Source organism: Loxodonta africana, chromosome 24 (assembly GCF_030014295.1).
Source record: "Loxodonta africana isolate mLoxAfr1 chromosome 24, mLoxAfr1.hap2, whole genome shotgun sequence".
In the NCBI taxonomy this organism is placed as follows: Eukaryota; Metazoa; Chordata; class Mammalia; order Proboscidea; family Elephantidae; genus Loxodonta; species Loxodonta africana.
In genome coordinates, this window is record NC_087365.1 from 25,099,264 (window position 1) to 25,124,117 (window position 24,854).

Sequence of the window (24,854 nt, forward strand, 5' to 3'; positions counted from 1 at the left end):
TTTTCCCAATCACAGTTTCATGAGAACTTGAGCTCCAAGTTTATTTTTCCTTTGATGACCATAGTTATATACCTACCTTTATACTTATTCCTTCTAGGAAAAGATAAATGACCATGCGTGATGCTAGTGAGTCTTTAGGTGCCCAAAGGATGGAAGTCAGATTCCTCTAAAGTTTAAAGGAATATTCAAAATGAGGGTTGTCTACAGGGGAAGGCTGTCTGAGACATTTCACCATATGCGAACTCTTAGGGAAGGAGTAGTGTGATTCCTTGTGAGAAGGAAGAGGGTGAGGATTAGGACAAAGGATACTGATGAGCACTACTCAGGCGCGAAGGGATGTTTCTTATCTAGTCTCTCTGTATGACCTTCCCCAGAATCCTGAACACCTCCCTAGACTGGCCATGGAGAAGGATGCAGAACCTGGAGGAGGGCGTAACTGTCTGTGGTGCAGTGAATTACTGTTATATGGCCTGTATAGCCATGGTCTCTTAACTCCCACAAAATGATTGGCTGGGACTATACAAATAAGGTGTATAAAGCTCTTGAGGGATTGGACGACAACCATGCAAATAAGGTGCCTATGGTCTACCAAGAGCATTGGTCAGTTTTGCCATCCCGGTAGGCTTAAAAGAGCCAATCCTACAGAAGTTGAAGAAGACCTCACTACCATCAAGAAGAAAAGCCGGGAGTGGAGTGTGCCCTTTGGAGCCAGGACCCCTGTGCTGAGAATTTCCTAGACCCAGGAGACAGAGAGAGCTGTAACACTGTAGATGGCATGAGATAGCACAAGATGTCACGAGCAATGAGAACCAGGAGACCAGCATAAGAAAGCTGCTTTGGGCTTCCCAGCCTATGGTGCAGTGTGGCTAGAGTGGTCACTGACCCATGGAGTGAGAGAGCTGACCGCCTTTGGACAGGAGTCTTGCTGGTGGAGCGCGGTGCCTCTGGGCACTTCTTGGTGGAGCTAAAGAGTTTTAACACTTGCCCAAGCAGGGCAGTAGTCCCAAGTAAAGGGCCTGGCAGCATAGGGCCTGTGTGGAAGGGCCTGGTGGCAGCAGAGCGGAGGGCTATCTTGGCTGAAAGCCAACCTAATTGACAAACTATATCCTTTCTCCTAAATTGTTCTTGTTACTTCCAAGTTGGTCCTGATCCCAAATTGTAACCTGTTACTTCCCCAATAAACCACATAATTGTGAGTATGGTCTGTGAGCTCTGTGTGGCCATTGCAACAAATTACCAAATACAACAGAGAGGGTGCCATGGGAGGGATGACTGGTGTCAGAATCAGTAAAAAGGTTGGAGAGTCTGACCTCCATCTCATAGGAATCAGCCTTGGGCTGATGCTGATTCTCATTACCCCCCTGAAGTTAGTCACCTTACACTGTCAGAATGAATTATCAACAGAAATAGAGACAAAGAGGCATTTCTCAAGAGTGGCTGGACAGTGCATGTTTTCTAAAAGAAGGGAGGTGTGGGTTGGAGACTTAAAGATTTATTGATTAAATGAACTTGAATATGTCCTTTTCACGTATTCCTGTTAAATTTTATTTTACTTGTTCAGTCCAACATTCCAGCCCCTGGGGATTGCATAAAAACCAGGTCTTATCTAATGAACTATTCCTTCAAGTTTTGGGTCATTTACAATTTGATAAGCATTTCTTCCATTTTCTCATTTCAAATCACTGATAAACATGTTGAATAGGACAGGGCCAAGAATAGATTCCCATGGGGCATTTTTTTTTTATTGTGGTCAATGTATACATAATAAAACATTTGCCATTTTGACTTTCTTCACACATGTACAGTTCAGTGACATTACATTTATCGTGATGGTCAGCCATCACCCTTATCTGTTCCCAAAATTTCCCATCATCCTTAACAGAAACTCAGTGTCCTCTAAGCAATGGGTCCTCCTTTCCCCTTCTTCCAACCCACCCCTGGTAACGCCAAATAAGCTTTGGTCTCTATACACTTGCCTATTTTAGTTTTTTCATATAAGCGGAATCAGACAATATTTGTTCTTTTATTTCTGACTTATTTCACTTAGCATCTTTTCAAGGTTCGTCCATGTTGTAGCATGTATCAGGACTTCATTTTCTCTATGGCAGAGTAATATTCCACTGTATGCATGTATGTATATACCACATTTTATTTATCCATTCATTTGTTGATGGGCGTTTAGGCTGTTTCTACCTTTTAGCTATTGTGAATGCCACTGCAACCCATGAGGCACTTTTTTAAAAATTTAATTTTACTTATTTTGTAGTTGTCAAGAATATACACAGCAAAGCATACACCAAATTCAATGGTTTCTACGTGTACAATTCAGTGACATTGATTACATTCTTCGAGTTGTACAACCATTCTCACCCTCTTTTTCTGAGTTATTTCTACCCCATTGACATAAACTCACTGCCCCCTAAGTTTTCTATCTAATCTTTTGAGTTGCTGTTGTCAGTTTGATTCCATATAGATAGATCTTGAAAAAGCACAATGCTCAAGGTAGACATTCTTTATTAGTTAAGCTAAACAATTATTTGGCCACGAGACACTTTTAAAGAATGTGGAAGTAAGATTTCTTAAGCAAAGAATCCATGTAATTTCTTGATTATGTGTACAAACAAAAAAACCCACTGCCTTCAAGTTGATTCCGACTCTTGGTGACCCTATAGGACAGAGTAGAACTGTCCCATAGAGTTTCCAAGGAGCCCCTGGTGGACTTAAACTGCCGACCTTTTGGTTAGCAGCCAGAGCTCTTAACCACTATGCCACCAGGGTTTCCTATATGTACAAGGGTGTCTCAAATTTGATAGCTTACTACCACACAAGAGTGTTAGGGTTTAGCTTGTCCCAAGGTATGTTATATAAGGCTGTGCTCTTGTACCTTTGAAATTCATGAGTATACTGACGTATTTTTTTAAATTAATAAATTATTTATTAAGCTACATCATTCTTGATGATAGTCCTGAAACTCTCTCTCCTCCTTTTAGACATTAATGAGATTTTTCCAACCCTCAGGGCTCTAGGGATGGTAGGTATTATATAAGACTTACTAATCATTTGGTTAATTGTGTTCTTGTATTTTATCTCTCTTTTACTATGTGGTTATAAAAAAGTTACATCTTAACTATTTAGGTGTGGTTATCGGTGTTCAAGATGGTTTCCATGATTGTCACCTCCTGGTATTCATGACCTTGTGCAGTCCCCTCCTATGTTCAAACAAGTCTGCCTTGTGAATTAATAGAATATGGCAGGAGTGATGGTGTATGTCTTTCAAAAATAGGTTGTAAAAGGCATTGCATCTTCTGCCTTGTCCTCTTGAGTTGCTCACTGGGAAAAGCGGAGGGAGTTAGCTTTCATGCTGTATGGCCACTCAGAGTTTCATAGTGAAATCCATACAGAGAGCGGCCAACCTGTCAACACCAACTTGCCATCCTTATGAGCGACACTTGGTAAAGCCTTCCGAGGACTGCAGCCACCACTGACATCTGACTGTAACCTCATGAGCCCTGAGCCAGGGCCACCCAGACAAGCCACTACCAAATTCCTGACCTGTGAGAGATAATGTTTATTATTGCTTTAAGCCCTAAATTTCAGATTATTTGTTACACAACAATGAATAATACAGGAGTCATTGAGCTCATGGCATTAATGAATATAGTTGAATTGAATATCTGATAGAGAATATTGCTGCAGAAAGAAAGGAAAGGTAGGTTAGAGACAAGCTCTGCTTTAGTCGTACTTAGAAAGAAATGTCCCAGCAGTTTTTCTGGCCTGAAGATCTTTCCTTAAATCATGTAAAATCCCAGGTGCAGGGGGAAAAACTGGCTCTTTTTGCCCCTAAAACTATATTCATTCAGTTTATCGGAAATTTAGCGAGCACTTACTTTGTGTAAGAATTAGGAAGTTTGAGGATAAGCAAAACATAATTGCTTAACATATTGCAAAAACAAAAGCCCACATCCCAGCAGGGAAGGCAAACTCACATACCACTAATAATGAGGTCAATGTTCCTAGTATGAACGGCCTACTGTGATAGTGCGGGGTAGGTGCAGACAAGGATGGTGGAGGGCCACAGTCTAGGTGGTGGGGCTTTGGAGAAAAAGCGAGGTTCTTCCAAGTGAATTGGAGGTGCAAGGATAGAAGGAAACTCATTGCAGGTGGAGAGGGTGGGCAACGCAAATCAATGCCCAATTTGATGAGCCCGAAGACTGGAAAGGTGGGGTAGAGCCAGCCTGGGAAGGGCCTTGAAGGCCATGCTAAGGAATTTGGACTACCTCCTGCAGGCAGAGAGTGGGATTGGGAGCAAGCTGGGCAGGTGTCAAAAGGCTTAAAGTCAGACTTAAGTGTGACCCTAACAATTTCAGTAAAAAGCGCTCTGGAGAAAATGTGGAGAAACTGAGGCAGACAGACCTTCTGTGAACTACTGCCTGGGCAAGGGCTGATGATGCCTTGAATTAGGATGGTGACTGTAGGAATGGAAAGGAGGGGACAGATTCCAAGGCCATTTCAAAATTGAGGGAGATAAATTTGGTGACAATAACTTTCCATCTTCCTTCCCTAGATTCTAGGGGGAAAAACTGAATAATCCTAAACACCTTCCAAGATAACACTTATATTTGAGGTTCCCTAAAAGCAGAGCCTGAGACGGGGATATAGGTGTGCAAGAGTTAATGAGGGAGAGCTCCCAGGAGAAGGGGAATGAAGGGTGCAGGGAGATTGGAGGAAGAAGTTAACCAGAGGTATGGTTTCATCCGGAACCTAGCCTTAGTGTCATCCCAAATGGAGCTCTGGAGCATGAATAGCGCCACAAGGTTGGCCTCACCTTGGGACAAGAGAGCCAGGCTTTTACACAACACGTCACAGTCATTACTGCAGGCTGCTGGGGGTGGATAACCTCTCAGACAAGGGATTCTGGTTGGCCAAGAAAGATTCTCTAGAGAAAGGGGCAGCTACGAGTCATCAGGAGTTTCTGAGTGGTGAAAGCGGTTAAGCGTTCAACTACTAGCCAAAAGGTTGGCAGTTCGAACACACTCAAACGCTGCCTGGAAAACAGGCTTGTCCCCAGCCTTGAAAACCCTATGGGGTGGGAGGAACCGCTATGGAGCAGTTCTACTCTGCACACATGAGGTCGCCATGAGTCAGAATCAACTTAACGGCAACTAACAGCAACATCATTAGCAGCCAACATTCATAGCACTTGGGGAAGGGACGTATCCGAAAGGCAAGCAGAATCTGGAGGGCACCAGCAGCAACCAATCCATCCTCGTTCATGCTCTTCACTCCAACCGACTCTCCTTTCCTTCCCCCACTTCCCCAAAAACAGTTCATTTCAAACTGACTTGCCCTTCCTTCAATGGGAGCTACAGCATTTATTATAAGAACCAACTAGCTTCCTGGCTGGCATATCAGGGGCCTTTAGAGCATTTTTCCACAGCTGCCTGCCCCCAGCCAGCCTTCCCAACCTCCTTTCAGCAGTTTCTCAATGGTACCAGCGCAACCAGGCTACAGATTTATGGCCCTTTGGTTGAAGGGAGCAATAAACCATCAGGTAATTGGATGTGTTCCGTATTTCCACCCTTAACCTGCCATCTATACTCAGTTCTGATGACGAAGGGGATTTGTGTGGTCCTGCCCACTATGCAAAGAGCTTAAGAATTGTTTCCAAGCTTTCCATCAAAGGGCAGATCAGAAAGGTAAAGACGCAGAGTTGGCTAAACTTTCTGCAATTTTAATTTACGTGACAATCATTATGGTTAATATTTATGGATGGGTAATTTTCCTTCCAACGCTAGTTTTCTCCTGTTGCAACAGTGGCTTTGTTGATCCAGTTTCCATGAAACAATGGCAAATCTTCAATTTCCTAATCTGATGAAGCAGTTTAAGCACTTTCTAAGGAGCAGATACCAAGTCTGGTAAGTTTATCAATTGGGACTTTGTAGGTTTGAGTAAGAATTTTGGTGTTTTTTTTCACTGAGTTAGATGGGGGGCCACTGGAAGGTTTTGAGCAGGATGGAGAGGGCATCTGACTTTTTTTTTTTAAAGGACCACTCTGGCTGTTGTATGGACAATGGGCAAGCAAGGAAGCAAGGGTGGAAGAGTGAGCCCATTAGGAGGCTCCTGCAATAATCCAGAAGAGAGAGCATGGGGCTTGACTAGGGTGGTAGCAGTGGAGAGGGTGAAAAAAGGGTCAGATCCTGAATACATTTTGAAGATGTAGCCAAGACAATTTGCTGATGGACTAGACGTAGGGTGTGAGAGAGAGAACCTTGAGAGTTCTTCAGAAGGCTGGGTGAGGTCCATTTCTGTGGCTCAGAGACCTAATGATCTCCCAACTCAGTATTTTTCAGACTTATCAGTTGGTAAGAATTATCCATCGCCATTGAGTTGCTTCTCCCTCATGGCAACCCCGTATGCTTCAGAGTAGAACTGAGCTCCATAGGGTTTTCTTGGCTGTGATCTTTACTGACGCAGGTTGACAGGACTTTCTTCCCTGATGCCACTGGGTGGGTTTGAACCACAAACCCTTAGGTTAGTAGTTGAGCACAAACTGTTTGCACCACCCTGGGACCTTGGTAAGAATTACTCAGATGATTATTAAAAATACAGACTTATCCTGAACCTAATAAATCAGAATCTCCTGGGCAGAGGCCTGGGAATCTTTTTAAAAAGCTCTCAGGATTTTTATAATCAGGCCAGTTTGGGAAACACTTTAATCTGTATTCTTGGTTGTTGTTGCTAGGTGCTGTGTCAAGTCAGCTCTGACTCACAGTGACCCCGTGTATAATAGAATGAAATACCACCTGATCGTGCGCCACCCTCACCACTGTTGCTATGTTTGAGGCCATTGTTGCAGCCACTGTGTCAGTTCATCTCAATGAGGGTCTCCCTCTCTTTTGCTGACCCTCTACTTTACCAAGCGTGATGTCCTCCAGGGACTGGTTCTTCCTGATAGCATGTCCAAATCATGTAAGAAGAAATCTCTCGCTATTCTCACTTCCAAGGGGCACTCTGGCTGTACTTCTTACAAGACAGATTTGTTCGTTCTGCTGACAGTCCATGGTATAGTCAATATTCTTTGCCAACACCATAACTGAAAGGCATCAATTCTTCTTTGGTTTTCCTTCATTGTCCAGCTTTCACATGCCTATGAGGTGACTGAAAATGCCATGACTTGGGTCAGGTGCATCTTAGTCCTTAAAGTGACATCTTTGCTTTTTAATACTTTAAATGTATTCTTACATCTATGGAAATATGAGCACAGGAAATAATGGCTCATGAATAACTGGCTGGGGGCAAACACGTAACTTATGGACTCAGGAATTGAATCAAGCCCCCTTCTGGGGATTTTGGGCCCTCAAACCCATCTGATCTTCTGTGTGGAAATTGTTTTCCTTTTTGCCAACTAGAAGGAACGCATGACTTGGATGGGTAGAATGAAAGGTGGAGACCTCCATACCATCAAGCCCATCTTATGTGTCTAATACATTAAAAATATGCGCATCACCAGGAAGTATCTGGGTAGGGAGGTATTGCTCTTTTTAAAAAATATTCTCTTTTGCAGCTCTCTATGATAACAGCTAACAATAACAGCATTTAGAAACAGCAGTTCCCTAGGTGGTGCAAATGGTTTGTGCCCAACTACTGTCATGATTTGAATTGTGCCCTCCAAAAATATGTGTCAACTTGGTTAGGCCATGACTCCCGGTATTGTGTAGTTGTCCTTTATTTTGTGATTGATGTAATTTTCCCATGCGTTGAAAACCCTAATCTCTGCCAGTGGCTAATGAGGCAAGGTTAGATTATGTTTAAGATGATTAAGGTGGGATGTAACACCCTTACTCAAGTCATATCCCGGATCCAATGTAAAGGGAGTTTCCCTGGGGTGTGGCCTGTTATCATCTTTTATCTTACAAGAGATAAAAGGAAAGGGAAGCAAACAGAGAGTTAGGAACCTCATACCACCAAGAAATAAGAGCCATGAGAATAGCATGTCCTTTGGACCCAGGGTTCCTGCACTGAGAAGTTTCTGGACCAGGGGAAGGTTTATGACAGGACCTTCCCCAGAGCTGACAGAGAGAAAGCCTTCCCCTGGAGCTAGCACCCTGAATTCAGACTTCTATCCTCCTAGATTGTGAGAGAATAAATTTCTCTTTGTTAAAGGCATCCACTTGTAGTATTTCCTCTATGCCAGCACTAGACGACTTAGCTAGTAACCTAAAGATTGGCAGTTTGAGCCCATTCAGTAGCATGGCAGAAAAAAGGCCTGGTAATCTGCTTCCTTTAAAACTACAGCCAAGAAAACCCTATGAAGTAGTTCTGCTCTGTAACACGTGGGGTCTCCATGAGTCAGGATTGATTCAATGGCAACTGGTTTTATTTAGAAAGAAAAGAAAGAGGGTCCTAATACATGGCATAAATGCAATGCAAACCGTAACTAACAGTGCACAAACACCAGAAGATAAACTAGATAACTGGGAGATCCTAAAAATTAAACACTTAAGCTCATCAAAAGATTTCACCAAAAGAGTAAAGACAGAACCTATAGACTGGGAAAAATTTTTGGCTACAACATATCCGACAAGGATCTACTCTCTCGAATCTATAGAATACTTCAACACCTCAACAACAAAAAGACAATCCATTTTAAAAATAGGCAAAAACATTAAGAGACATTTCACCAGGTAACATTCCGGTGGCTAACAGACACATAGGAAATGCCTGTGATCATAAGCCATTACAGAAATACAAATCAAAATGACAATGAGATACCATCTAACCCCAACTTTACTGGCATTAATAAAAAAGAAAAGAAATGTTGGAGAGGTTATGGGGAGATTGGAACTCTTATACACTGCAGGTAGGAATGTAAAATGGTACAACCACTATGGAAAACAATATGCTGCTTCCTTAAAAAGCTAGAAGTAGAAATACCATATGATCCAGCAATCCCACTCCTAGGTACATATCTTAAAGAAATAGGAGGCATCACACGAATGGACGTATGCATACCCATGTTTATTGCAACATTATTCGCAATAGCAAAAAGATGAAAAGAACCTAAGTGCCCATCAACAGATGAATGGATAAACAAATTATGGTACATACACACAATAGAATACTACACAACAGTAAAGAATGATGATAAATCCGTGAACCATCTCACAACATGGATAAATGTGGAGGGCATCGTCCTGAGTGAAATAAGTCAATCACAAATGGCAAAATATTGTATGAGACCACTGTTACAAAAACCCAAAAAAAGGTTTACACATAGAAAAAAACAATCATTGATGGTTACAAGAGAGGGGAGGGGTAGGGAGGAGAAATCATTAACTATCTAGTGCTAACTTTGGTGAAGGGAAAGACAACACACAATACAGGGAAAGTCAGCACAACTTGATGAAGGGCAAAGTCATAGAAGCTTCCTAGACATAGCCAAACATTTTGAGGGACTGAGTTACCTGGGGTTGATAGCTGGGGACTATGGTCTTGGGGGACATCTTGGTCAATTGGCATAACATAGTTCATAAAGAAAATGTTCTTCGTCTTACTTCAGGGAGTAGCTTGGGGTCTTAAAAGCTTGCGAGCAGTCATCTAAGATACATTTATTGGTCTCATCCCACCTGGAAAAAAAAAAAGGAAAATGAAGAAAACCAAAGACAAAGGGAAATATTAGCCACATGAACTACAATCTCCACCAGCCTGAGTCCAGAAGAACTAGATGGTTCCTGGCTACCACTATCGACAGCTCTGACAGGGATCACAATAGAGGGTCCTGGACATAGAGGGAGAAAAATGTAGAACAAAATTAAAATTCACACAAAAAAAGACCAGACTTACTGGTCTGACAGAGACTGAAGGAACCCTGGAGACTATGGCCCCCGGATGTCCTACTAACTCAGAACTGAAGCCACTTCCAAAGTCCATCTTTCAGCCAAAGACTAGACAGGCCTATAAAATAAATAATAACACATGTGAGGAATGTGCTTCTTAGTTCAGTCAAGTGTATGAGACCAAAAAGCAAAGACGAGAAGGCAGGAAGGACAGGAAAATTGAACTAATGGACATGGGGAACCGGGTGTAAAGGTAAAGGGGGAGAGTGCTGACACATTGCGGGGATTTCAACCAATGTCACAAAACACTTTGTGTATAAATTTTTTAATGAGAAACCCATTTGCATTGTAAACTTTCACCAAAAACACAAAAAATTTAAATAAAGAAAAAAAAGAGGAGAGTGAAGGGAAGTGGAAAGAAGGAAGATGGGAAGGAAGAATAAAGTAAGAGAGGGAAAGAGGCTGGACTCAAGATTTACTGCATAACATACCTAAATGTCACTTCAAGAAAAACAGATACTGCCTTTAAAAAAGAAAGAAAATTATTAGATAGTAGACAAGAACTATTTTAGATGAAGGGAAAGACAACACATGATACAGGATAAGTCAGCACAACTGGACTAAACCAAAAGCAAAGAAGTTTCCTGAGTACAACTGAACACTTCGAAGGCCAGAGTAGCAGGGATCATGGTGTGGGGACCACAGCGTTAAGGGACATCTAGGTCAATTGGCATAAGAAAATGTATTAAGAAAATGTTCTGCATCCCACCTTGGTGAGTGGCGTCTGGGGTCTTCAATGCTAGCAAGCGGCCATCTGAGATGCATCAATTGGTCTCAACTCACCAGGAGCAAAGGAGAATGAAGAACACCAAAGACACAAGGTAATTATGAGCCCAAGAGACAGAAAGGGCCACATAAACCAGAGACTATATCAGCCTGAGACCGGAAAGAACTAGACGGTGCCTGGCTACAGCTGATGACTGCCCTGAAAGGGACACAGTAGTAAATCCCTGATGGAGCAGGAGAACAGTGGGATGCAGATCTCAAATTCTTATAAAAAGACCAGACTTAATGGTCTGACTGAGACTAGACGGACCCCAGAGGTCATGGTCCCTGGACCCTCTCTTAGCCCAAGACTGGAACCATTCCCAAAGCCAACCCTTCAGACAGGGATTGGACTGGACTATAAGACAGAAAATGATACTGATGAGGAGTGAGCCTCTTGGCTCAAGTAGACACATGAGACTATGTGGGCAGCTCCTGTCTGGAGGCGAGATGAAAAGCCAGAGGAGGACAGGAGTTGGTTGAAGGGACATGGGAAATACAGTGTGAAGAGGAGTGTGCTGTCTCTTTAGGGGGAGAGCAGCTAGGAGAACATAGCAAGGTGTGTATAAGTTTTTGTATGAGAGATTGACTTGATTTGTAAACTTTCACTTAAAGCACAATAAAAAAAAGAAAATTGTAAGATGCAATAAGGAGTATACAGTGCTACATTCAAGATATTCTTTACAAAAATTTAGCCTGACTGAGACTTGATGTAACTCTGAGTTTACAGGACACACTGGGAAAAGAGGAACGCAACATCTTAAACAACAACATGGGGTGCAATGAGGGAAATGTAGACTGTAGGAAATTACACAGGGCAAAGGACTGAGTTTCTCAAACATGTATGTGGCAATGAAAAGGTGGAGGGGAAGAACCAATAGATTAAAAGAAACTTAAGCAACCAAATGTAATGTGTAGACCTAATTCTGGCGTTAAAAACATTTATGATGATGGAACAATTGGGGAACAGATAAGGGTGATGATTGAATAACATGATGAACGTAAGTTAATGTCACTGAACTGTACACAGGAAGAATGTTGAAATGGCAAATATTTTGGTACAGATATATTTGACACACACATAAACATTTATGAGTAAAAAAAAAATTTTTTTTTAAACATTTATGAGACAACTGGGCAATTTGAACTAAATATTTGATATTTAGGAATTATTGCTAATTTTGAAGTGTGATGGTGATTTTGAGGGCATCATAGTTATCTAGTGCTGCTGTAACAGAAATACCACAAGTGGATGGCTTTAACAAGCAGAAATTTATTCTCTCATAGAGAGAAATTTATTCTCTCTCTCTAGGAGCTACAAGTCCAAATTCAGGATATTAGTTCTAGGGGAAGGCTTTCTCTCTCTCTTGGCTCTGGAGGAAGGTCCTTGTTATCAATCTTCCTCTGGTTGAGGAGCTTCTCAGTGCAGGGGCCCCAGGTTCAAAGGATGGGCTATTGTTTCCTGGCTCTTGTTTCTTGGTGGTTTGAGCGCCCCCCACTCTCCGCTCCCTTCCTTTTCTTTTTATCTCTCGTAAGATAAAAGGTGATGCAGCCAAACTCCCTTTACATTTGATCAGGGATGTGACCTGAGCAAGGGTTTACATTCTACTCTAATCCTCTTTAACATTATCTAATCTTGCCTCATTAACCACAGACAGAGATTAGGATTTACAACATATAGGAAAATTGTATCAATCACAAAATGGAGGACAACCGCAGAATACTGGAAATCATCCTAACCAAATTGACACGTATTTTGGGGGGCACAATTCAATCCATGAAGGAGGGATTATTAAAAAACAAGTCCTTTTTTATATACCTGCTGAACTATTTATGGATGAAATTATTTGCCTGGGAATTGCTTTAAGTTAATCTAATGATGGAGGGAGGGGCAGGAGAAAGTAGGTGCGGTTGAGATAAAACAAGATTGGTTGAGAGTTGATAATTGTTGAAGCTGAGTGACAGGTGCACGGAGGTTCATTGTACTTTTTCTGCTTGTGTGTATGATTGAAATTTTTCATAGTAAAAAGTTTAGAGACCCAAAGACTGGACCAGAGAGAAAACTGAAAACCATACCTTCAGGGAGTACTGGCCCCACACTTTTTCACCCCTATTTTTTAAAGAAAGACAGCACATATATTTTTCCTGGAGAGTTGATTAATAAACATCTAGCAGCACACTAGTGCTGTCTAACATTCCCTAAATAACTTGTCGCCAATTTCCAACCAGGGTAACACATTGTCTTTAAATTCTAATTCCAAATTTCCAGTGGAGATAATCCAATCTTCTGTCTTGAGTCAATTGGCTGACTTTGGTTCAGTCGCCTATAGCCAAGAAGGCAAGATCACATAGAATTCAAGTCTTCCCCCAAAGCCAAGGAGGCTATTAGAGAAAAGGAGTGTGCAATGGGTCGAGGGGACATTCCAAAAATGTCTACTGTGACACACTCAGTATACAAGAAGCAGCTATGGCTTTGAAAAGTGAGCAAAAAAACATGTAGAAAGATATGGTTGGGATGGAAAGACAATAGGGTAAGTTAGAAAGCCAAGGACAGATAAAATCCGAAGACATTGCAAAAACAATAACGTTTTACATTTATCACATAGAGTAAAAGTAGAAAAATGTGCTTGGGAATGGGCAAGTCCAAGGTAAGGATCATTTCTACCAATGGGAGGGGGGGAATGGGATCAGGGACATGGACACTGAAGACTTTATTTGTAATTCTATTTTATTAAAAAAAAAGATTTGAAGCAAAAAAAAAAAAAGATATTGCAAGAAAACTAAACCTCAAGAATAGAATTAAAATTCATTTTGCATGATGACCTTTAAAAGTTCTCCTTAAATGCAGAGAAAAAGAACAGAGAAGTTGATAGTTCTAATACAGAGAACACATAACTGTGTCAGAGACACAATGGAAATACCCATTCTCTGTTTGCCTTACTGACATAATCTTAGTTTTGTTGGAGATGGCATTAAAAACATTTTACCATCTCCCTTGCAGCCAAGTGTGAACATGTGGCATATTTCTTCCCAACGAGACATAAACTGAAGTTTAGTGGGTATTGCTGGAATAGCATCGCTTCCTGATATAGGTGCCAACCCTTCCTCCCTCTGGCCTCTTCCTTCTCCTTGGATCATAGATGTGATAGCTGCTGCTGGAGCAGCCGTATTTTGACCATGAGGGGGAAAAGCCAACGGAATCAGGGCCCTGGGCTCAAATATCCTTAGACCATTTGACTAAGACCAGAAATTGCGTATCCCTGGACATTCCATTATATGATCAAAATAAATCCCTATTTTGTTTAAGATACCGATATCTGGGTTTTCTGAAACATAAAGATGAACTCAAAATCCTTAACTGATGTGCTAGCATACATATAATTAGTGTTCCTCAGGAAGAGACCAGAACAAATGGGTAGACCTAAACACTGAATCTATAAGAGAATAAAATTATCCTGAGATGGAGAAATATGCAGATTGAAGAAGCATATTGTCTCCTGAATAAAATCAATGAAAAGATCTACATCTAATAACATTTAAAGATATCCCAGCAAAGCATCTAAACTTTGAGTAAAAAAGGTGGGATCCAGGTAGAAAAAGGATAACAAAGGAGCAAAAATCAGGCTGGCTTTAATAGCAACCCCCACAGAGTTTTAAGGGGAACAATGCTGTGACCCAAGGATTTCACAACCAGTGTGTCTTTTATGTGTGAGGGAGAAATAAGAACGTTTTCAGACATGCAAGATCTCAAAAAAATATATCCTACCTAACATACAATAAAATACCGTGCAGTTATTTAAAAAAAAGAACATGGAAGCTTTTTATGTAGTTTTGTGGAAAGATCACCAAGATAAATTGTTACATGAAAGAAGCAAGTTACAGACCAGTGTGTGTAATATTCTACCTTAAGGATTAACATGTAGGAAATATAAGAATCTAAATTAGTGTTGGCTTGTTTATTCGCAAAGACATGAAGGGAAACATGAGAAACTAGAAACTGTGGCTAATGGTTGTTAGAGGAAGTTATACTGAGAAGACAGGGGAAGAGAATGAGTAATTTTTCACATGCTTTGGTTTGGTTTTTGAATCATGTGACAGTACTACCCATTCAAAAATTTAAACTTAAAATACTGTATTTTAAACTTAAAAATAATATACAATATATATAAAGAAAAACAAAAACCCATTGCTGTCAAGTTGAGTCCAACTCACAGCAACCCTGTAGGACAGAGTAGAACTAACCCATGAAGGCTTACCAAGGCTGTAAATCTTTACCAAAGCAGACTGGTAATATGTATATATATAAAGAGAGAGAGAAATAGAGAGAGAGGGACATACTATGTTGCACTAACTGCTCTAAACAAGGGTCGTTGTGGGCAAACCCCACCTTCACTGATAACTGCATGGTAAAGATCAGCAGGACTCCAATACATACCTGAAAATGGATCCAGTCCATATCTTTCCACTTCTCTATCCTCATCACCAGCTGACCCAAGGGGCACTCTCTTTCGTTCTTGCCCATCCACGGGTAGGCCAGGGGGCACCTGCCACAAGCTCAGAAAACCACATGGTTCCCTTCATTTTAGACCAGCCAATGCTTTCTCTCTCTCATCTCTAATTACCAAGGGCTAGGCCAGGGGACACAAGTTAAAGGACAAAGTCCTTCATGCTGCCAATAGGCAGACCCAGCTCCTGCTGGCTTTCCGTGCTCCTGTGGGTTTCCATAATTCCCTGGGATGACTCACAGAGTTCATGGAGAGTACAATACCGATTTATTATAACCAGAAAGGATATAAATGAAGAGACACATAGAGTGAGGTGGGGGAGGGCCCCAGAGCAGAACTTCCATGCCCCCAGGGAACACATTCTCCCAAGATCAGAATGTTCACTCTTTCCAAACCAGAAGCTCCACTAAACCCCCATCTTCAAAGCCTTTATAACATGGCCTAATCACATATAAAGGAAAATTATATCATGCTCTTGAGGCTGCCAATATCAGATCCCCAGGTGGTCTGGCTCTCAGGACCAAGAACAAAAGGCCAAATTGCTTCACCTTACATATGTATTTAACATCTGCTTTAGTACTTTAAAGATATATACCAGCTGGCAGGAGAAGAAAGCAAAATTCAAACCCCGGGAATGCAGAAGTTGTGGTATAAGATGTTGTTGTTGTTAGCTGTCCTCGAGTCGGCTCCGACTCATAGCGACCCTATGAAAAACAGAACGAAACACTGCCTCGTCCTGCGCCATCCTTACAATCGTTGTTATGCTTGAGCTCATTGTTGCAGCCACTGTGTCAATCCACCTCGTTGAGGGTCTCCCTCTTTTCCGCTGACCCTGTACTCTGCCAAGCATGATGTCCTTCTCCAGGGACTGATCCCTCCTGACAACATTTCCAAAGTATGTAAAATGCAGTCTCGCCATCCTTGCCTCTAAGGAGCATTCTGGCTGCACTTCTTCTAAGACAGGTTTGTTCCTTCTTTTGGCAGTCCATGGTATATTCAATATTTTTTGCCAACACCACAATTCAAAGGCATCAACTCTTCTTCGGTCTTCCTTATTCATTGTCCAGCTTTCAAGTGGATATGATGCAATTGAAAATACCATGGCTTGGGTCAGGCGCACCTTAGTCTTCAGGGTGACATCTTTGCTCTTCAATACTTTGAAGAGGCCCTTTGCAGCAGATTTACCCAATGCAATGCATCTTTTGATTTTTTGACTGCTGCTTCCATGGCTGTTGATTGTGGATCCAAGTAAAATGAAATCCTTGACAACCTCAGTCTTTTCTCCGTTTATCATGATGTTGCTCATTGGTCCTGTTGTGAGGATTTTTGTTTTCTTCATGTTGAGGTGCAATCCATACTGAAGGCTATGGTCTTTGATCTTTATTAGTAAGTGCTTCAAGTCCTCTTCACTTTCAGCAAGCAAGGTTGTGTCATCTGCATAACGCATGTTGTTAATGAGTCTTCCTCCAATCCTGATGCCCCGTTCTTCTTCATATAATCCAGCTTCTCATATTATTTGTTCAGCATACAGATTAAATAGGTATGGTGAAAGAATACAACCCTGATGCACACCTTTCCTGACTTTAAACCCATCAGTATCCCCTTGTTCTGTCCAAACAACTGCCTCTTGATCTATGTAAATGTTCCTCATGAGCACAATTAAGTGTTTTGGAATTCCCATTCTTTACAGTGTTATCCATAGTTTGTTATGATCCACACAGTTGAGTGCCTTTGCATAGTCAATAAAACACAGGCAAACATCCTTCTGGCATTCTCTGCTTTCAGCCAGGATCCATCTGACATCAGCAATGATATCCCTGGTTCCACATCCTCTTCTGAAACTGGCCTGAATGTCTGGCAGTTCCCTGTCAATATACTGCTGAAGCCGTTTTTGGATGATCTTCAGCAAAATTTTGCTTGCATGTGATATTAATGATATTGTTCTATAATTTCCACATTCGGTTGGATCACCTTTCTTGGGAATAGGCATAAATATGGATCTCTTCCAGTCAGTTGGCCAGGAAGCTGTCTTCCATATTTCTTGGCATAGGCGAGTGAGCACCTCCAGCGCTGCATCTGTTTGTTGAAACATCTCAATTGATATTCCATCCATTCCTGGAGCCTTGTTTTTCACCAGTGCCTTCAGAGCAGCTTGGACTTCTTCCTTCAGTACCATCGGTTCCTGATCCTATGCTACCTCTTGAAATGGTTGAACATCGACTAATTCTTTTTGGTATAATGACTCTGTGTATTCTTTCCATCTTCTTTTGATGCTTCCTGGGTCATTTAACATTTTCCCCATGGAATCCTTCGCTATTGCAACTCAAGGCTTGAATTTTTTCTTCAGTTCTTTCAGCTTGAGAAACGCTGAGCATGTTCTTCCCTTTTGGTTTTCCATCTCCAGCTCTTTGCACATGTTATTATAATACTTTACTTTGTCTTCTCGAGAGGCCCTTTGAAATCTTCTGTTCAGTTCTTTTACTTCATCAATTCTTTCTTTTGCTGTAGCTGCTCGACGCTCAAGAGCAAGTTTGAGTCCTCTGACATCCATCTTGGTCTTTTCTTTCTTTCCTGTCTTTTCAGTGACCTCTTGCTTTCTTCATGGTTGATGTCCTTGATATCATTCCACAGCTCCCATGGTCTTCGGTCACTAGTGTTCAATGCATCAAATCTATTCTTGAGATGGTCTCTAAATTCAGGTGGGATACACTCAAGGTCATATTTTGGCTCTTGTGGACTTGCTCTGATTTTCTTCAGTTTCAGCTTGAACTTGCATATGAGCAATGGATGGTCTGTTCCAGTCGGCCCCTGGCCTTGTTCCGACTGATGATATTGAGCTTTTCCACTGTCTCTTTCCACAGATGTAGTCAATTTGATTTCTGTGTGTTCCATCTGGCAAGGTTTGTGTGTATAGTTGCCGTTTATGTTGGTGAAAGAAGGTATTTTCGATGAAGAAGTTGTTGGTCTTGCAAAATTCTATCATTCAATGTCCGGCATTGTTACTATCACCAAGGCCATATTTTCCAACTACTGATCCTCCTTCTTTGTTTCCAACTTTTGCATTCCAATCACCAGTAATTATCAATGCATCTTGATTGCATGTTCGATCAATTTCAGACTGCAGCAGCTGATAAAAATCTTCTATTTCTTCATCTTTGGCCCTAGTGGTTGGTGCGTAAATTTGAATAATAGTCGTATTAACTGGTCTTCCTTGTAGGCGAATGGATATTATCCTATTACTGACAGCATTGTACTTTGGGATAGATCTTGAAACGTTCTTTTTGACGATGAATGCAACACCATTCCTCCTTGAGTTGTCATTCCCAGCATAGTAGACTATATGATTATCCGATTCAAAATGGCCAATACCAGTCCATTTCAGCTCACTGATGCCTAGGATATCAATGTTTATGTGTTCCATTTCATTTTGGACGATTTCTAATTTTCCTAGATTCGTACTTCATACATTCCAGGTTCCAATTACTAATGGATGTTTGCAGCTGTTTCTTCTCATTTTGAGTCGTGCCACATCAGCAGATGAAGGTCCTGAAAGCTTTACTCCACCGACGTCATTAAGGTTGACTCTACTTTGAGAAGGCAGCTCTTCCCCAGTCATCTTTTGAGTGCCTTCCAACCTGGAGGGCTCATCTTCCTGCACTATATCAGACAATGTTCCGCTGCTATTCATAAGGTTTTCACTGGCTAATGCTTTTCAGAAGTAGACTGCCGAGTCCTTCTTCCTGGTCTGTCTTAGTCTGGAAGCTCAGCTGAAACCTGAGTCATCCTGCTGGTATCTGAATACTGATGGCATAGCTTCCAGCGTCACAGCAACACACAAGCCCCCACAGTACGACAAACTGACGGACACATGGGGGTGTGGTATAAGAGTGGGTTGGAATATACAGTTGAAAGTAGAAAATCCTCGTAATTATTGTAGAGCAGATTTCAATAACATTGGGGAAAAAAATGATTCTTGAAAGAATACATACAATATCAAATATAATAGTTTAGTAATAATTAGTAATTTACTTTATAATGTAATTTATTAATAATAATGTTGATCTAAAATCTTGGATTATATTATCAATTTCAGGATAGCTCCAAAGAGAGTTTTGCTGTTAGTTCTGAAAAAGAATCATAGATTAAAGAATGTTTTTGGGAAAAATTTTAAAGCCAATCACCAGTATGGTTAAAAATAGGATGCATACATTCTACGTTACTGGAGATTATAAAGGTATAGAAAATGCAGCCCATATAGCAAAAGTTAGAAAATAAAGAAAAAAATAACAAAAAACTAAATGCGTATGTAAGAACTATATCAATTGTAATGATAAATGTAAGGTGATTAAACTATTATTAAAAGACAACACTGCAGATTAGGACACAAAATCATAACCGTATGCTATTTACAAGCTACATGTATAATGAAGTAACCAAAAAAGTTAAAAATTTAAGAAAAGTAAAAATGATACCAGGGAAGTAGAAATAAAAAAAATCAAGGTAGTAGATTACAACCAGTCAGGTAGAATTCAAGGCCTTGTCACATTAATAAAATTCACACTAAAGATTTACGTGTTCCTTTTGCAATGAATTGTATTACATTAAAATATTTAAAACAAAAAACTGTTAGAAATCTTAAGAGAAACTAAGTAAAACATAGTCATCAAAAAGATTTAATTCAATATCACTAAGTATCGACCTATCAGGGAAGACACATAAATAACATGACAGAGAATCTTAATAATTAACAAAAGTAATTAGTTAAATGAGATTTAAAAATAAAAATTAACTACTTGGAAACTTAAAAAATTACCCTTCTAAATAACATTTGAGATAAAGACGAAAAAAAAAAATCAAAACCACAACTCTTCAGAAAATAAAAATGACAAATTAAATATCAAAATTTATGCAGTGGACCAAAACTGTACTTGAGAGGAGAATTCATAGCTTAAAAAGTTTTCAGTTTAACAATATACAATGTGTTAAAACAAAAAATGTATTAAGCCAATAATAGAAACTGAAGTTTATTGAATATATGATTTGTAAATAAGGGTAACATTTCAAATAGAATATGTAAAATATTCAGAAGATGAGAGAACTTCAAAATACTTATACCAAATATTATCAGCATTGCCAAGGAAAAAAGGGTCTGAACTGAACTGATAAACAATTTGTGGTCAGGAAAGATTTTCATACAGAATTGTCTTGAAGAGCAATTAACTAACAATTTACCCTAAACATACCTCCCAGTCTGACCCTTGGAGTCTGTTTTCCAAAACTGAGTTCTTCAAATAATGCAATGCCCAAGGCATATGGTCTTGTTAGTTTACTTAGACCATTGTTTGACTCAATGGTGGCTTTTAGAAACCAATTTTTTTCAAGGCTCAAGGTTCAAAAGGATACCTAAGGGCAATGACCTATGTGGGTTACACCAGTGTCCATGGAAGCCAGAAATCTAGATTCCAGGAGAATTAAAACAGTTTATCAAATTAAAGTAAATTAACTAATTATCCAACTCAGAAGTTGAGAAAATAGCAATGAGATGAATCCAGGAAACATAAATAGAAGAAATCAGATAAAAGCATCAACCAATAAATTGGTAAAAGACTAAATACACTTCTTTTATTTTTTTAAGGAAAAATCACACTTTGCCCCAGTTGAATAATATTTATTATGATGGTATTATAACTTTTTAGGGGCTCTGGCAACAGTGATATGACCCAAGGTCACCTAGATACACCTAATTAGTATCCCTTACCTCACACTGTAGCCTGAATTAGGGCTAGAAGCTCTGTTCAAGCCACAGACTCTTCTTATTTTTAAAAATAAATCATGAAACTTTGCTACATAAACATTTTAAAAAATTCATTCTTTCAAAAGATCAGTAAAATGAACAAGTCTCTGACAAGTCTTTCATTCAGGAATGAACATATGAATTTCCAAGATTTTAGGAATTATTGGAATTAAAAAAAATTTTTTTTTTTTTGTAGGACTTAGGGAATTATAATGGAATCCACAGATTCAAATAATTTTTTTTTAAGTTTAAGGGAATACAATGTTAACAAAACAACACAAAAAACAGGGAAGGACTACTCAATAAATCGTATTAGGGTAATTGACCAGTAATTGGGGGAGAAAAATATTTAATTTCTCCTTTTACATTATTCACAAAAAGTCAATTTTTAATATATGTTCTCTCTAGGGCTGATTTTAAAGCATTCATCTCTCCACCCATACTCAGTATTAGGCCTTTTACCTCTCCACGCGTTTAGGAAAAAGATATAATATGAATAAATTCCCAGCTATTAAACCATGTTTAAAAATCCAAAAACCCAGTGCCATCGAGTCAATTCCAACTCATAGCGACCCTATAGTTTTTTTTTTTAAACCATGTTTAGGATAAATAATATTGAGTTATGGTTCCTTGTTTGAAATAATTTTATATCATACATCATAACCAGTCCCTAGGAATAAGTGAATTCATACATTGTTGTCACTGCCTTTAAGAGTTGAGTTCCCAGAGAAATATCAAAGGAGGATTTTTCAGGAACTTCACCCAGGAAGGGGCCTCCACTGAGGAGGGAGTGGGGGAGAAAGCAGGGGTGAGTCAGTGAGAACTTTTCCTCTATCAGCACAAAATTCAGGAAGCTATTTTCTCCTGAAGCTGGGTAAGGTTTGCGATCTGAAGGGGGGCTAGAGAGAGGGGAGGAGATGGTTCAGACACCCTCAAGGCAAAAAGCTCCCCTTCAGGGGCCCTACAGAGACTTGGAAGGAAAAATTCTATTGAGTCAGGAAAATCCTGGTGTGAACCAGGCCTTGAGGGATGGCTGGCACCTGTCCCCCTAAGGCAATGGTTCTCAGCCCTGGCGCCACGGTGGAATCTCCTGGGGGAGCTTTAAAAACACACTGAAGCCTGGGCTCCCACCTTCAGAGGTTCTGAGCGAAGTGATCTTAGGTCCAGCCCAGTCTTAGGGATTTATTATGATTATTATTGTGCAAAGTATATACGTTGTCCTGCGGAAACCCCAGGTTCTGCTCAGCACAACTCATCTTAGCCAATAAATGAGAGACTGAGGTGGGAGAGTGGAAAGCTACCTTTATTTCATTGCGCAAGGAAAGGAAACAGTTGGGGCTGCTGCCACCAAAACTACTCAGCAAAGGCAATGCTGAAGGTTACTTTTAAGGGGTTTAGAAGTAGGAAGTTCATACGAGTTACATCAGCAACATTCTTAATCATACAACACAGGCACAATGGGGTTTACATATAACTTCATACATCACATGTTCAGAAAATGGCAGTTAAACTCCACCCAGAGGCAAGAAAGTTACCATGTATGAGGTTTAAAAGGTTATCCTGAACGTCAACATGGCACCTAAACCGGTTTCTACCAATTTCCTCTGGTTTTGGGCAGCAGTTAAGGAGAGGGGAACCAGAAATTTAATGTAAAGCTATGAGGTGTGTCAAACAAAGGAACTGGGATATTAATGTAAAGCTATGGGTTATGCCAAGCAAGCTGCTTGAGGCAGTGGAATTTTCCACAGCTAGGAACTTTTGTCTTATACGGATATCAGAACATTTGCTGTTTCTACAATCTTCATTTGTGTAGTTCAATGGCATTAATTATGTTCGTATGTTTTTCACCCATTACCATTGACTGTTCCCCAATTCTTCCATCACCCTTAGCAGAAGTTCACCTGAGGATTTTTAAAACATACACAAGTACTTCCAATGTGCAGCCAAGGCTGAGTCAGTAAATGCTGACAATCCAAATCTCTTTGCCTTTTTTTTTTTCCTTTGCTTTTTTTTAAATTGTGATTTAGGTGAAAGTTTACCAAGCAAATTAGTTTCTCATTAAACAGTTAATATATAAATTGTTTTGTGACATTGGTTGCCAACCTGGCGATGTGTCAGCACTCTCTCCTTCTTCACCCTGGGTTCCCTGTTTCCATTTTGTCCAGTTTTCCTGTTCCCTCTTGCCTTCTAGCCTTTGCTTTTGGGTTGGTATATCCATTAGTCTCCTATGCATAAATTGAACTATGAAGCCTGTTTCTCACATGTGTTATTGATGGCCATATAGACCTGTCTCATCTTTGGCTGAGGAGTGAGCCTCAGGGGTGACTTCAGTACTGAGTTAAAAAGATGTCTGGGGGCCATATTTTGGGTGTTTCTCTAGTCTCTGTCAGATCAATAAGCTTGGTATTTTTTGGGGGGTGGAAGTGTTTTGAATTTTTTCCTGTATTTTTCTCCCGCTCTGCTTGGGACCCTCTATTGTGATCCCTGTCAGAGCAGTCGGTGGCAGTAACTGGGCACCATCTAGTTGTTCTGGGCTCAGTCTGGTGGAGGTTATGGTAGTTGTGGTCCATTAGTTCTTTGGACTAATCTCTTCCCTGTGTCTTTGGTCTTCTTCATTTTCCTTTGTTCCAGACGGGATGGGACCAGTAGATGTGGCTCAGATGGCCGCTTGCAGGCTTTTAAGATCCCAAATGCTACTCAGCACAGTCAGCTGTAGAACAATTTCTTTATAGACTATGTTATGCCAATTGAGCTAGATGTCCTCCAAGGCCATGAACCCCAGCCCTCAGACCAGTAATTGATCTCTCAGGGTGTTTGGATTTGTCTGTGAGGCTTCTATGACTTTGCCCTGGAAGAGCTGATGTTTATTGAGAGCTTACCCTGTGCCAGGGCCTAATCCACTTGTTTGCCCCTTTAAACCTCTCAATAAGGTTATGTATAGGGCTGTTGTTTTCCTATATACAGAGGGGCCACTGAGGCATAAAGAAGTTAAGTACGCACCAAGGTTACACAGTTCTCTACTTGAACTTCAGAGTTGTAATGCTGTGCTGCCAAGGATTGCAGCCAATTCCTGCCCCCTGATGCCCCTGGGGAGGAAAGATAATCTGAAAGGGCAGGAGCATCTCCACCCCAACTAGTCTGCCTGGTGCCAGAGGTGGAATTGATGGGCACAAAAGACTCACCAAGAAGGAAACAACTCCTTCATAGACCCTCCTGAGACTAACCACAAACCCTGATTCACCTGCCTACCAGAGACATCTGAGCTGACTGCAGGCCACCTGATTCTTCTCCAGCCCCTTCTGATTCTCGTCACTATTGGCTCCCTCCCAATCCAAAACGTGTGAGGGTTTCACAGCGTTTAGGTCCTTACCTGAGGCTCGTGGGTGGAAGATGTCAACCCAACCCAACCCAACCCAACCCAACCCAACCCAACCCAACCCAACCCAACCCAACCCAACCCAATCCGACCCGACCCAAGCCAACCCAACCCGACCCAACCCAACCCAACCCGACCCAACCCAACCCAACCCGACCGAACCCAACCCAACCCAATCCAACCCAATCCAATGTACTGGCTCAGGCCTGTGGTCCCATGGCAAATTGAAGCAGGAAGTTTTCTCAGTCTGCTGGGAGTTATGTAGGAGTCATCCTCACCCTAGCTGAGGAGTCCTGGGGAGCCAGAGGGAAGCTGGGAATGAAAGTTTCTTTCCCCAGTACCTTGCCCTGCTGTTAAGAAAATAAGCCTAAAAGGAATCAGTTTTCTTGGAGTTGTTCTCAACTCATGGCTACCCCATGTGCGTCAGAGTAGAACTGTGCTCGATTGGGTTTTCAGTGGCTGATTTTTCAGAACCAGATAACCAGGCCTTTCTTCTGAGGCATGTTTGGGTGGACTCA

General features: G+C 40.9%; 1 long non-coding RNA gene across 1 annotated transcript in view; it reads left to right on the plus strand.

The window, feature by feature from the left end:
* LOC111751118 (uncharacterized) overlaps window positions 1-24,365 on the plus strand; it is a 41,683-nt gene extending 17,318 nt beyond the window's left edge. The window contains exon 4 of the long non-coding RNA XR_010319218.1: window positions 375-24,365. This is a non-coding gene — a long non-coding RNA (uncharacterized LOC111751118). The remainder of the gene's footprint in view (window positions 1-374) is intronic.
* The last annotated feature ends 489 nt before the right edge of the window (window positions 24,366-24,854 follow it).